This window comes from Schistocerca americana, chromosome 6 (genome assembly GCF_021461395.2).
Source record: "Schistocerca americana isolate TAMUIC-IGC-003095 chromosome 6, iqSchAmer2.1, whole genome shotgun sequence".
In the NCBI taxonomy this organism is placed as follows: domain Eukaryota; kingdom Metazoa; phylum Arthropoda; class Insecta; order Orthoptera; family Acrididae; genus Schistocerca; species Schistocerca americana.
In genome coordinates this window covers 457,547,310-457,561,769 of record NC_060124.1, presented here as the reverse complement: position 1 = coordinate 457,561,769, position 14,460 = coordinate 457,547,310, and positions in this window count along the sequence as shown.

Genomic DNA, 14,460 nt, shown 5'->3' with positions numbered 1-14,460 from the left:
AGTCATACATGCAACTTTTCGGAGATCTTGTCCAAAATGAGGGGTAGATTGGGCGAGATATTATGTTGAATTTTTGACTCAATAAGTGCCTAACTGTCAATGAATTCAGTAGAATTTGTCCCAATACGATATTTTTTTTCTGCTTCACCTATCAGTTCTCTTGATTTCGTCAGCGAGTACCACAGCGTAGCAAAAATCATACATCTAAAGACGGCTATAGGTAGAATCCAGATTGCCGACTGTAATAAGAAGTCTGCAGTAGAACGTAGAAAGAAGACGTTATACCTTTTTTCATTTTTATTCATATGACATATTATAAATGCAAAATTATATTCAGAAAGTTATTACTTTATAAAAGAAAGACACTTTTGTTCATCTCCAGTGTGCTTTATTGCATCTGATATCAAGCTTGCTTTGTTTTGTGTGTTTGTGGAAGTAGCCTCATTGTTCGCTAAGGTTCAGTCAGGTAACAGAGGAGCACATGGGAATCTGGTTAACAGTGGTACGTGTGGAAGGTTGTAATAACTAGCATACGTGCGTAGATGGAAACGGGAAGTAAACTACACAGTTTTTAGCGGAGTAGGAAAGGACAACTTCGCTGAGCACGCCAAGAAAACCTGCGAGATCAGTAAAATAACCTTTTCCTAAAAGTATTATAAAGTACTGGTGCCGGAAGACAGTTATATAATCCACCATTACGCTACGGCGATTTTTCTCGTAAAATAGATTTATAAATGTGCGTGCCATTATGTTGAGCGTGACTATTATTTCATGCAGATAATGTCGGGATTGTAGTAAACAGATGGATTTTACCGCGCGTAGTTGTTCGCTTAAGGTCGGCCCATGTGGCCGACCGGTTCTAGGCACTACAGTCTGGAACCGCGCGACCGCAACGTCGCAGGTTTGAATCCTGCCTCGGGCATGGCTGAGTGTGATGTCTTTAGGTTAGTTAGGTTTAAGTAGTTCTAAGTTCTAGGGGACTGATGACCTCGGATATTGTGTCCCATTGTGCTCAGAGCCATTTGAACCATTTTTGTTCGCTTAAGTAACGCTGAACTTTTTAGAAATTGTCGCTTACGTAAGGGACATCGTCATAAGAGTATGATCACATTCGATATACTGCATGCCTGAACACATACGCTTAATCGTGTTCGCATGATCCCAGAGACTCATCCACAAGCGAACAAGCCAGATTCGGCAAAACTTCTCCTACAAGTATTAGCCATGTAGGTTCTTATGTGAAACAAAGGCTACTTTATATCACCTCCCTATATTCTTCCGTGAAAAAATAATCCAGAACATTGGTCTCTAATATACCCAGAGAACATATGAAGTTACTACGAATTTATCGATTAATGCAACAACAGATGAGGACTTGATGTTGTGCATGTAAACAGGAACACCACTTCGGGCGCCGGCCGTGGTGGCCGAGCGGTTCTAAGTGTTTCAGTCCGGAACCGCGCGACTGCTACGGTCGCAGGTTCGAATCGAGCCTCATGCATGGATGTGCCTGATGTCCTTAGGTTAGTTAGGTTTAAGTAGTTCTAAGTTCTAGGGGACTGTCGACCTCAGATGTTAAGTCGTACAGAGCTCAGAGCAATTTGAACCGTTTTGAACCACTACTGGCACGTTACCAGCTATTACATTTTAATTTATTTTTGAAATACGTATAGAACTGAAAAGATGTTAACAGCATCTAAGTGTACTGTGTTGGACTACTTATTATTTATGTTAACTAATTAATTACAGTATAACAATACTATCGCAGTGCGCATGTTATTTCGATGTGCATCATTATATAAGAATATGCATGTATATGTTTGGTTACATGACAAAATATAACACAAGTACTCATTCTTAAAAGTCGCACATAAACTCTCAGAAACCTTATCTGAATAAAAAGGATGACATACGTTATCTCCATCCATATATAAGTTTTTGGGACGGGTTTTCACAGTTGCCATTATTTCTATTTCACGCTGTGCGACCATGCGATCATTCAAATGCAGCTGCCACAGCATAATTGAGTTACTTCACTTTTCTTTTGGGAGAGGGCGGGGGGGGGGGGGGGGCAGGAGATTGGGGGGTGGGGGGAGAGGGTTACGCCATGTAGTGTGCAAATTATTATCGAATGCGGAAACTTGCCACATTTTTTCACTACAGTGATCGCTTATCCATTCGGTGTCGCTCCAGTAGCTACAATTAGGCAACTCCTGAGCCCATACAGAGGGCTGAAGGTATGAAGTCGTGCCTGCCCTGTCGCTTCCGATCAGAAATACACGTCTAACACTGGCTGGAAAGAGTACTCTACAAAACCTAAACCGTGGGGAATCCAGTGGAGTGTATACTGTACATGAAGAGTGTCTTATCTGTGTGAAATATTTATTACAGAATACCACATGAGTCACTGTCTTGATGACTGGGTTACTGTCATCGCTGCAGCTAACACAAGGTTTTTAATCTCTTTTCTTCGTCACATCAGTCGAACTACCATCTTTTCCTATGAATAACACCATTGCCATTATTTCATCTTTGTCAAACAGAAGTAGTAAGTAACAGTCATTAACGTCATATGGCCTAAATTCTTAACTCCTGATGTTCCTTTCCTTTCGATTAAAACTTTACCGCGTAACGCTGACGTAACGGCTAAATGAATTTTGCCAGTCATTCTCATACATACATACATACAGGCTGTGGCTAAGCCATATCTCCGCAATATCCTTCCTTTCAGGAGTGTTAGTTCTGCTAGGTTCGCAGGAGAGCTTCTGTAAAGTTTGGAAGGTAGGAGACGAGGTACTGGCAGAAGTAAAATTTGTGATCACGGGCCGTGAGTCGTGCTTGGGTAGTTCAGTTGGTAGAACACTTGCCCGCGAAAGGCAAAGGTCCCGAGTTTGAGTCTCGGTCCGGCACGCAGTTTTGATCTGCCAGGAAGTTTCATATCAGCGCACACTCCGCTGCAGAGTGAAAATCTCATTCTGGAACAAAACAAATGGTTCAAATGTCTCTGAGCACTATGGGACTTAACTTCTGAGGTCATCAGTCCCCTAGAACATAGAACTACTTAAACCTAACTAACCTAAGGACATCACACACATCCATGCCCGAGGCAGGATTCGAACCTGCGACAGTAGCGGTCGCGAGATTCTAGATTGTAGCGCCTAGAACCGCCCAGCCACCCCGGCCGGCACCAACAAAACAGATAATATTTGTTAATAGTTCACAGCCTCAACGTTCGCAGAAACAAGTGGTTGCGGATTTTCATTAAGATAGATTTCATTAAGACAGATCTCCATAAACCAACCATCTGACGCAACAGATCTCAAGTTCTCACAGAGGTTGTCGCAATTTTGCTTCGGGTGTATCAACGAAAAACGTTATTGGCGCAAGGAAAACTAGATACGCCGTAGCATTTCGTGTATAGCTTTGGACTTGACAGAAAGAGTAGTTCTGCATTTTCTTATCCAACACTGACGTTCCAATGATTTTTTGTTAGCTTTGGGTTTTAAGTGATAAGTGAAAGGAAATATTTATGTGTTTTACATTTTCTTCATATTTAAAGTGCAGAATGCGTTTTCTTGCCTGCCCAATGTAAATAGCCTTTAATAACAAAATATTACAATAATTCTGTGCTTTTGGTAACGATTTTCAGGTTGGTTTTAGTTAATGGTTGTTTCTAATAAGCAATTTTCCGTTTCGTATTCTGAGGTTGCGTTTTCAGCCTTTCCATCTGTTTAGAATTTCGGAATTAGCTTGGGGATGAAGTGTGCAGTAATTTATGACCCGGTTGAAATTACGTCTGTGTCGCGTACTGGTAAGTCACTCGTCTTTTTCAAAACTGCAAAGATTGTTTTTGAATTAGAAAGGTAATTGTTCTACAACCTAAGGCCTACCTCACACAACCAAACGAAGGTAACTGACGTTTTGTACAGTACTAGGAAGGTAACAATTATTCCAGCTTTGATATGAAGAGGTTGAAAAGGGAATGTCATTTTAATAACAATCATTGTGAAGACCGATTGTACAGAGTACGAGATATAGATGCTTAAATAGCGGAAGTAATAACTGGTTTTTGTGTGCAGGTAGAAATGATACTGTATTATTTTCAGCACATGGAACATACGGGAAGATCCATTAAATGTCATCCCAAATACATGATACATTTATGTATATGGGAACACGTATTGGTGCAATTAATTTTTGCAGGTTCTTACACTTTCTCACTTAACAACGAATTTCACTTTTAGCAGAATTTGAGGAATTTAATATTTGATCTCATTGAAGGGTTAATATGTATGCCTCACTGTCTTGCGTCAGTTTCGGATGAAGTTCATAACACTAGGAAGAGATTAAAGGGACCACAGCATGAAAATGCATGTAGATTATAACTATTTATGGATATACGGTACAAAAAATTGATATTAATTTTCAATGATCCTCATCATTCACCGTGTTGTGGAAATCAAAATTGCTATAGAATACCAGAATTATTCTTTTTTCCCAGAAGGGGTGATAATGTCATTGAAGTTCAGTGTTGTAAAAGTGATGGTACTGTCATGGAAATTTTCGTCTTATGTGTTAATTTGACAGTAGTCTGTATTTTGTCAATTGTCTTTGTTTAAAATGTAAGGTTATTCTATTTATTTAGCGATTTTGGTTCATAGATACATAAAATATGGATGAATGGATTCTGTTACATAAAACTTTATTTGTAAATGTACTCTATTCATGTAAACTTATGGAATGAAAATTTTAAGGCATATGGAGTCATGTACTATTTCCGATAGGTCAAAGTAGTACTTGTACTTTTTAATCGAGGTATGACACGGGAAGACAAGTAATAGTGAACGATTAGGATGATGGAAGTTAGTTATTGCAGGGAGGATCACGTAATGCGATAAAGAAGATCTATTTTGAAGGTATGTGTAGACTGTGACATGTGGAGAAGAGTGTAGAAAAATGTAGTGTAAGGAGGTGTGAAAGTGCAGCTGTTTGGAGAACTTCGCTAACGTAACGACGAGTGCTATCACAGGTGGTAACTGCATTCTGTTTGAACGACGCCAAAAACTATAATCTAAAAAAAAAAGGTTAATGAAATCATTTAAAAAATGAGTAAGCAAATCAAAATGGCAGGAAAAATTATGAGAAATTGGAAGAGAGAACCTACGTTCTTTTCGGGAGACGATTCAAGACCTGGAGTAGAAAAGTCGAAACTATTTGTGCAGTCTTGAACGCCGTATCCCAGCTATATTGAGTAGAAAGAGATCGTCAGTAATCTTAAAACTTCGACAGAAAAAGTACGGGCAAGGAAAACAGAAGATGGTGAACATATCAAGAGTTGATAAATTTTTTAAAGGATATCTAGCAAGTTTGCAAGCTATTTCTAATGAATCAATGACCACTACGTTGTCTTTTATTAGCACTGAACAAATTATAAGTGTTTGTGAATTCGTAAGGGACCAAACTGCTGAAGTCATCGGTCCGTAGTCTTACACACTAATTAAGCTCACTTAAACTAACTTAAGCTGAGAACAACACTCCCACCCATGCCCAAGATAGGACTCGAACCTCCGGCGGGAGGGGCTGCGCTATCCGTGACATGGCGCCTCAAACCACGCAGCCACTCGGTGCGGCTATAAGTGTTTGATTATTGTGAGGGCATAGTACACAGTTTGTGGAAAGTGAAATTCTGAATAACTGTGCAACCCATCTATCAATTACACGTAATGGTGGGGTTGTTCATTGTTGTCATTAACATTTGTGTTTTTGCAAAATACTTTGCTGAAACCAGTCACCGATTCCGTCATAAGGACTGCGAGACATAAGGTGTGCTTCGAAAGTTTGGTTGGAGCTGAATTTTCACTGCATGAAATTTCAGCTAGATTTTATTAAATATTTCAATAGGAGACGTCGTCATTTAGTGACAAGATATCGCAGATCAGCCACGGTGGGGAGGCCAGAATAACGCAGACAACTCCTGCAACAGCCAGCTATTGAGGTATGATAAGGGTGAGATGTTATGACGTCACAAATTTGAAGCCGACATCCGTGTTAGTTGCTCAAACATTAGCTTCCTATGGAAAGTGTTAATCTAATACTCCGGCTTGTGTCATGTAAGAGTGTACTAACGATTGTGATAACTGTCTAAAGTGTTCTCTTTTAGCCACATATGTTGGTTGCACTGTTTACTTTTACTGTAGTGGTACCATGTGACTTTAGATTTCCTATCGGTCCACATTCTCATTTGGTCAATGTTGACAATTTTGGACGTCTTCAGTTCTAAGACATGTATAACTCCTAGTGCTACTTTTAAACATCATAAGCGTTTCCCTTACGAAGTACAATGAAGTTAAGTGCATGTGACTCAAGGTAAATAGTAGTAATATTTCACGAAAAGTCTATCGCAGTTCTTAATCGTCATGAAGGCCTCGGAGAAGACATTTTGAAGAAAGTTAACATGCGCAACAAGCATTTTATCAACTAAAGACTCACCATGTGAAAAATATTGACAATGTCTAGAAAAATGTTAAGGCTTAGGAAATCTTTATATTAAGTGTTTATCTGGGGTGTAGCCATATGTAGAAGCAAAATTTAGGCCATAGTTGGTACACATAAGAACAAAAATTTTCGAAACGCCTCTGTACAGAATACCAAAGATGAGATGGATACATCGGATATTAAATGTGCTGAAGAGAATCGAGGAGAAAAAGTTGGTGTATCAGTTGATGTGACAAATCCTACTACATTAGGAAATAATTAAGTTGGTAATGGTAGAAAGTGTAGATGGTATAAAGTATAGGTTAAGACCTAGGTTTCACCACAGTAAATATGTTGACGGTGAGATAGGTGAAACAGTAAAGCGGAGATGACCAGTTTACACAGGGTAGACTAGGACCGGGAGCTGCATCAGACTACGAGGCAAAGTTGGTTTCTTACTCGAAGTCAGTCATCTGAATTCCATAGCAAGACACAGTCCCAACCATTATTAAAAGTAATACGTTTCTACACAGTCACCGTGTGTGATGAGTGGCACATTGCTCTAAACGCAATTCCATATTAGCTTCAATTCATTATAACGTTTTGTTGTAATCCTTGGAAGCCGGTGGTTGTGGGAAATCTTATTCCGTCTTTGGCGGTAACGACTGTAAATCGAACGAAGTGCACGCGGGACCTGTGTACGGTACAACTTTGAGGATACTCATCAACTCGAACTTTGTCGTTACTATGAGCTGTACAGACGAACTAAAGGTCAAGACTGACCTAAGTTGCTGAAAGAATTCCTTATTTTCAAATACAAATATTTAGGGAGAGTGCTATTGCTGCTTTAACACTTTCACATACGGTAAGAGATGCATTTTCCACAAATGTGATAATATTTAAACTCGTTAACCTGTTCGCGTAATAAGAAAGCTTCTATGTCTCCAGACAGTGCTGCCCAAACAAATTTAAAAGGTGGTAGGAGACGCGAAGTGGAAGTGGGCGGAGCAGCTGTGGTTCACTCTTCACATCAAAGGGTGGAATTCTGGAGCTACTCAAGGTATTTGCTTAATGGAGCGCCAGGTAATGCCTTATCAAAGTGGTATTATTTCCCTCTCGAAAGATGAAATGTAATAAAATTACTTATGGTAATAATGTAATAAAGGTAACACAAAATGCGACGATAGTGGAATTATTCTTGACTAGCGAAGAGTTTTCGTGCAGTTACCTTCAGTGTGTATTTGAGCTTGAGTGGCGCAAGATGTTTCACTGTGTACAAGCATCGTCACTTCTCCTCTTCCCACCAACAGTCCCTACCGACTTACGAGTCGGCAGCTTCCAACACGACGATCTGCGGTGCCTAACTAACAGAGCCAGAAGGAATTAGCGCGGAAATATGTTGTGCAACTTATCTTCCAGTCAGCAAATACAACGGTGGTTTTCGGTCTTGTATTTAGTGAAATAGTGTAAACCAATTGTGTATTTTGTGTAAGTTACCGGCAGCAAAATGATTCAGAAAGTGTGGTAATTGTGGAAATAAAAGGATACTTATATCGAGTCGTTATCAACGATCATCTGAGCCTCGGATGTGAACTGAATAACGATGATTTATGAGGTACTGATTGGATTTGAGGGATGGGACTGTTTCATGAACCATGTTAGTATCTGCTGCTCGTGAAAAATTTAGAGAGCTAGAGCCAACGGTCTAACTTATTAAGGTGCAGGAATCGTTCACCATATCTCCAATTAAAGTTAGAAAAATTTTACCTGTTAATGGATAGACACATAATGCTGCTTAATTCATCGGATCGTGATTGAATTATAAATACCAATAACACAAAGTGAGCATACGCAGACTTTACGTGCCTGTGAAAACTTTCATTACAGAGCACGAGAGGAATAGCAGAAACAACAGGCCTGAACTTCATGTGTCACCAGCTGCTAGAACCCTCTCCTCATTTAAGTGTCATCTAAACCTTTCCCTTGATATTTCTCTACTACCACTATTACTGTTACTATTACTACTTCTACTTTTCCCTCTTCTATTCCCCCTTCCCTCCCCCCCTCTTACTTCACAATTCTTCTTTCCAAGTTCTTTGTCATACTGAGCGGGGTACCACAATGATAAGCCACTACAGGCGTATTCGGGATTGCAGCCTTTCAAAATCACAATCCGGTCATCTAAATTGGGATTCCCCTACATCACTTACGGATAACACCAGGATGTTTCCATAAAAGGGAATAACCGATTTGCTTTCCCCCATTCCTCATTCCTCCTCAATTCAAGCTTAAACTCCACCTCTACGGGACGTCGTTTCTACTCCCTGGTTGCCACACTCTAGTCACGGAATTATTGGAAGTAGTTAGTATTAACGAGTCCTGTAATGGTGAATACAACAAAATTAACGTCTTACAACTATCTTGGAACGAGGCAGTTCAAATTCAACCAAGAACTACAAAACATTTGGCCTTCAGTTACAGAATATAAAAAAAGGAAGGTAGCATTTTTTTTTTTTTTTTTTTTTTTTACCAGGGTTAGCGCATATTCTGTGAGCAATAGAATTTACGTTCACAATTAATTTCAGTACGTTGTTCCACTCATTATAATTATTTGGGGGATAACTGTACGATCATATTTTTTAAAATTTCTTTCCAATTACTCCTCAATTTTACTTTTATTATCAGTACTGTATTATTATTACTATTATTGTATTAACCTTTTCGCTGCTATAAATATGCTCTCTGCATTCAGCGCTGTTGCGTCATTTTTTATGACCGTACTGCTCGCCAAATGCTGGAGCCAGTGTTGAGAGACGGCATTCCGGCCGATATGAAACACTAACAGGTGAAAAACTTTGATTTTCCTTATCTTACAGTGTGATATCTTCACTCGATAGAGAGCTGAATTTCTTTCTGTTATCCGTCGTACTTACAGCGCTGCATCAAGTTAAGTAAAACGTTGCGCGAAATTTTAAAGATTTTGGCAGAGGTGAAGACGCATTGAGTAACCTTAGAGTGTGGTTGATTTTAGCTCACAAATTTCTGCAAATGAAATGTAGATAATATATCCAAAATATTTAAAACGAAGAGCAGAACGGAATCTCATTTCGTTCTCGAGTTATTGGGTTTAATATCCGAAGAATGATTGCGTGCAACGCGATCATTCACGTGCTTGCGCATCACGATTGATGTGGTAGTAATAATCGTCATATGTCATAATCGATTCAAGATATGTGTTCAGGACGCATACAGATGTCCATCGCACTGTAGGTAAACGAAAGCAGCGCACCTACGCACGGCCACAGCACCTGGGTAACGGCATAACAGGAGGTGCATCGACGCCCACAGCAGCGAAAGAGGTTATTATTATTATTATTATTACTATTATTACTGGAATTTTAAGATTAGAATATACAAAACTATTATTCTACCAGATATGCTGTATGGATGTGCGACTTGGTCTCTCACTGTGCAAAATGAAAAGCCGTTTCGAGTATTTGAAAATAAAATTTTGAGGAATATTTTCGGAGCAAAAAGGGATAACATTAGCGGAGAGTGGCGAAAACTGATTATCGAAGAGGTTCACGAACTCTATTCAAGCCCTGACATAATCAGTATTATTAAATCACGTAGGCAGCGATGGGTGGGTCACGTAGCTCGAATGGATAAGGGCAGGGCAGCGCGCAGAGTACTGGTAGGGCACTTAGAGGGAAAACGTCCTGTGGGGAGACAGAGGCGTAGATGGGAGGACAATGTGAAGGCTGATTTGAGGAGCCTAGGCATTGAAGGTGAATGGAAGGAAACAGCCCAAGACAGGGACAGATGGCGAAAATACGTTGCTGCGGTAATGGACTCTCGAGTCCGGAATGACCAGTGAGTGAGTGAGTGAGTGAGTGAGTGATTATTATTACTGTACCAAGATGAAAAAATAAGAAAAGTTTCTGAATATATTACAACTGCCATGTAACATACGTTTATACAGCCTGTTGTAGACGACTCGGGGACAAGCATATTGATAGTTTCAATGCATCCAGAAGAAAGACAATTGTGGTGGCAGGATGTGTCGTAGTGGTCAACGCTGTTGATGGCAGTCATCTCCACCTCGAATAGCGACTCTAAATCTCTGATTTAGCAGGATTAATCGATAGTATTGCTCCGACACCGAATAGCTCATAACCACTCAGTCAACTGGAGATACTGTAGATATGGAAGACGTAGACTTGCTTATTTAAGAACATCTTTAAATAAGACCGTCGACTGCATATAATAATCTACCGTAAGCGGTTTGCATTTGACCCTGGCTTTAATCGTAGGTCAGTTTTCAAAGAAATACAGGGCAGGGTTTTCTCATTGCTCGCAGAGAAATAAAGCTAAAGAGTGCTAAAAGTGTACTACTAACTAATTCAAACTGTATGTCAAACCGTAACTGTTGCTTTCGTCACTAACATTCTAAGACGTAAAAGATATTCCTAGTTATACACCTTTAAATTTTACATCATTAACTTTAAAATATGGAACAAATTGCAAGATTCTAGTAAATGAGACAGCTTTAAACTTAAAAACCTGCAATATCTTTAGGCGAATTTTTTATCACCGATGCCATTTACTACAAATAATGTTCCTGGTATCATTTCTGTCTGCGTATGAAGAAATGTTTCATACTTACGAGATGTACTTATGACTGGCAGCATAACTATAGGCTCTCTGGATAATAAATGGCATAAATGATAAGGTCAATGCCTCGACGTTTTTTGAAATAAATTGGAACTTTTTCCTTTAACAAAAATCATTTTAAAAGTTCTTGAAACTACAGTATTAAATTGGTTCTTGAAGTAACTAATTTATAATTATTTATTGCTCAAACTATTAAAGGCTTTAATCGTAAATTATTAAAAAAATATACAAATGGTAATTGGACGCAATCAAGTTCCATGGTTCATTTGTTACATTTGGCTGTGTCTGACATGATTACCTTGTGCAAACTCATATGTCATTTCACGTGAGTCTGTATAACGTTATTTAATGACAGTTTCAGGTGTATAAAACCTGCTCAATTATTTATCATAGTACGATTTGTATTGTCATAAATAATTGAACACTTTATAACAGCTTAGAGGCTGAAACCGCTCGAGTAAATATAAACTTTTTATGCAAACTTAAACAGCCATTTAATGAGACAATAACGGCAGATACTGTGCCCTGTGCCCGAGATCAGAGTTGTGCTGAAAACAATAACACATCTGATGAGCTGAAAGTTCATTTAATATACCTCATGAATAACTACACCAGAGGTTTGAATTGCTTTTAGCGATGAATATTTCTAATTTGTGATGCTAAGTCGAAGGTATCCTAGATATGTCAGTTCACCGTCCACGATTTGCGAACTCCGACGGTCTGTGTGATACTGCTTCCAAATATCAGCATTCTCCTCTCTAGAATAGCTAGAGAGAGAAGAAATTTTCATCATCCGCTTCACTCAGCAGGGTGCGCAGAGAGAGAGCTTAAACTGATGTAGCAATGAAATGGAAACTATTTAGTGGAGCATACAATCTGAAACTGATTTGAACAGTGTTTCTTGATTTCTATATGGGAGGTTTGAGGTTCTCAGTATGGTAGTCAACTTTAAAGAAGCCTACCGCGCTTAGAAAATAATGGAAGAGAGGTAAGATCTTTATCTTCGCGGCGTCATGTTGGTCAAGGGATGTGATAAATTGTCGAACAATCTCCACACTTCAACTGACGGTTGCATTAGGTATAGGATGTGGATCTTCATATTTGGCATGTGATCTGTTTTTAGTCCCAATAACTGCATTTTATTGTTTGAGCAGATTGAATATAGAGGCTCTGAGGCGTGTGCTGCTTTGCATGTACTGAGACTTCCATGATTAGTGCTGATCTATTTACCTTGAACTATTCGTTGACATCGGTTACATCACCATCTGTCATTTCTCTAATTATAGTGATACTACCATTTACCCCTATCATTCTTAATTGAGTACAGACCCTCCCCTCCCTTTTCCATACAACAAAGTGACATTCATGATGTGAGGAACTAATTGCATCGGAATTCTGGATAAGAGCCACAATATCGCGAAAAAACCGCGTTAGGTATCGGAAAATCATATCTGTTAGGCTGCAGTACTTTCCAGAGACTCCGCAATGCTCCCTTTGTCCCGCACAACACACTGCAACTACTGCCTGCCTAGACAGCTGAAAAAATTACGATGTATTCCACAGAGAGAGACACTATTTACGTTTCCTATATTCTCTCTAAAAAGTTACGTGCATGTAACTCTGACTTCGGTTTACATTGTAGGAAACAAATGTTTTTCAGTCACAAGGTTTCAGGCACGTGTGATGTGCTCCTTTCCCACGAATTCCACTATTGCGTCACATTCCTCATTTACGTAGTACTTGCATCATTTCCTCCCTTATTTTTTGGAAGTACTCCAGTCTCGGTCGTCCCGTACCGTTTTTACCTACAAATCCCTCAGCCATCATGGAAGTTATTGGCTAACATCTTTCCACATGTCCTACCATCCTGTCCCGTTTTCTTATTCGTGTCCGTCGATTCTGCGGAGAACGTCCGCATTCCTCACTTCATCAGTCCAGCTAATTATCAACATCATTCTGCAGCACCACATCTCAAATGAATCTGATCTCTTGTTTTCTGGTTTTCTCATCGTCCATGGTTCACTGTCATACAGTGCTGCATTCCAACAATACATTTTCAGAATTTCCTTCCACGAATTAATGCCTAAGTTTTATACCAGCATCACCAGTAATACACTCCTTTGCAGTGCAAATCCGCTTTTTATACGATGTTCAGTGGAGGGGTTTTTGATTTAAAAGTTAAAATTCTTACAGTTTTCATAGCAAACATACGTATCGTTGCCCTCGTTCGTAGATCTTAGTTTTCGGAATGTTTAATTTTGAAATCACGGACGCGTCGCTGGGCATCTTGTATGACGTCCTTGATTTATCCGTCAGGCGTTACTGTCCTTCCGTCGTGACAATGTTCCTTAATTTTCGTCTAATCCGTGGTCACAAATTTTGTTGCAGCACATTTACCTCTACTATTCCTCATTGTTTTTGTCTTTCTCCCGTGATGACTGGGTGTTGTGTGATGTCCTTAGGTTAGTTAGGTTTAAGTAGTTCTAAGTTCTAGGGAACTGATGACCGTAGATGTTGAGTCCCATAGTGCTCAGAGCCTTTATATTTCTCCGATTCGATCTTAATCTATATTACGTGCTCATTAGACTCTACGTGTACAACTACACAGAGACATCGGAAGCCACCGTACGGTGCGTGGCGGAGGGCACCCTGTGCCAATACTAGTCATTTCCTTTCCTGTTCCACTCGCACATAGAGCGAGGGAAAAACGACTGTCTATGTGCCTCCGTATGAGCCCTAATTTCTCGTACGTTATCTTCGTGGTCCTCACGCGCAATGTATCTTATTTGATTATTTATTTCATTAACAGTACAGAGTAACCCACCGCCTTGAAATGTAAGGTGGGTCGGATGCTTCTGAATCTAATAGCAAAGACTTCTCATTGTTACAGTCTTATTGGAATAAAGTTGTTAATGCTTTATTTGAAAAGCGCAATGTATGTTGGTGGCAGTAGTATCATTCGGCAGTCAGCCTCAAACGCCGGTTCTCTAAATTTTCTCAAAACTGTTCCACGAAGTGAACATTGCCTTGCCTCCAGGGATCCCCATTTGAGTTTCCGAAGCATCTCTTTTTACGTGTTGTTCAAAACTACTGGTGACAGTTCTTGCACCCCGCTTCCGAATTGCATCGATGTCTTCCTACAGTCCGATCTGAAACGGATTCCTGACCTCGAGCAGTGTTTAAGGACAGGTCGCAACAGCGTCCTATATGCGATCTCCTTTATAGATGTTCCACACTATCCTAATATACTCCGAATGAATGGAAGTCGACCAGTCGCCTTCCCTACCACTGTCCCCACATGCTCGTTTCATT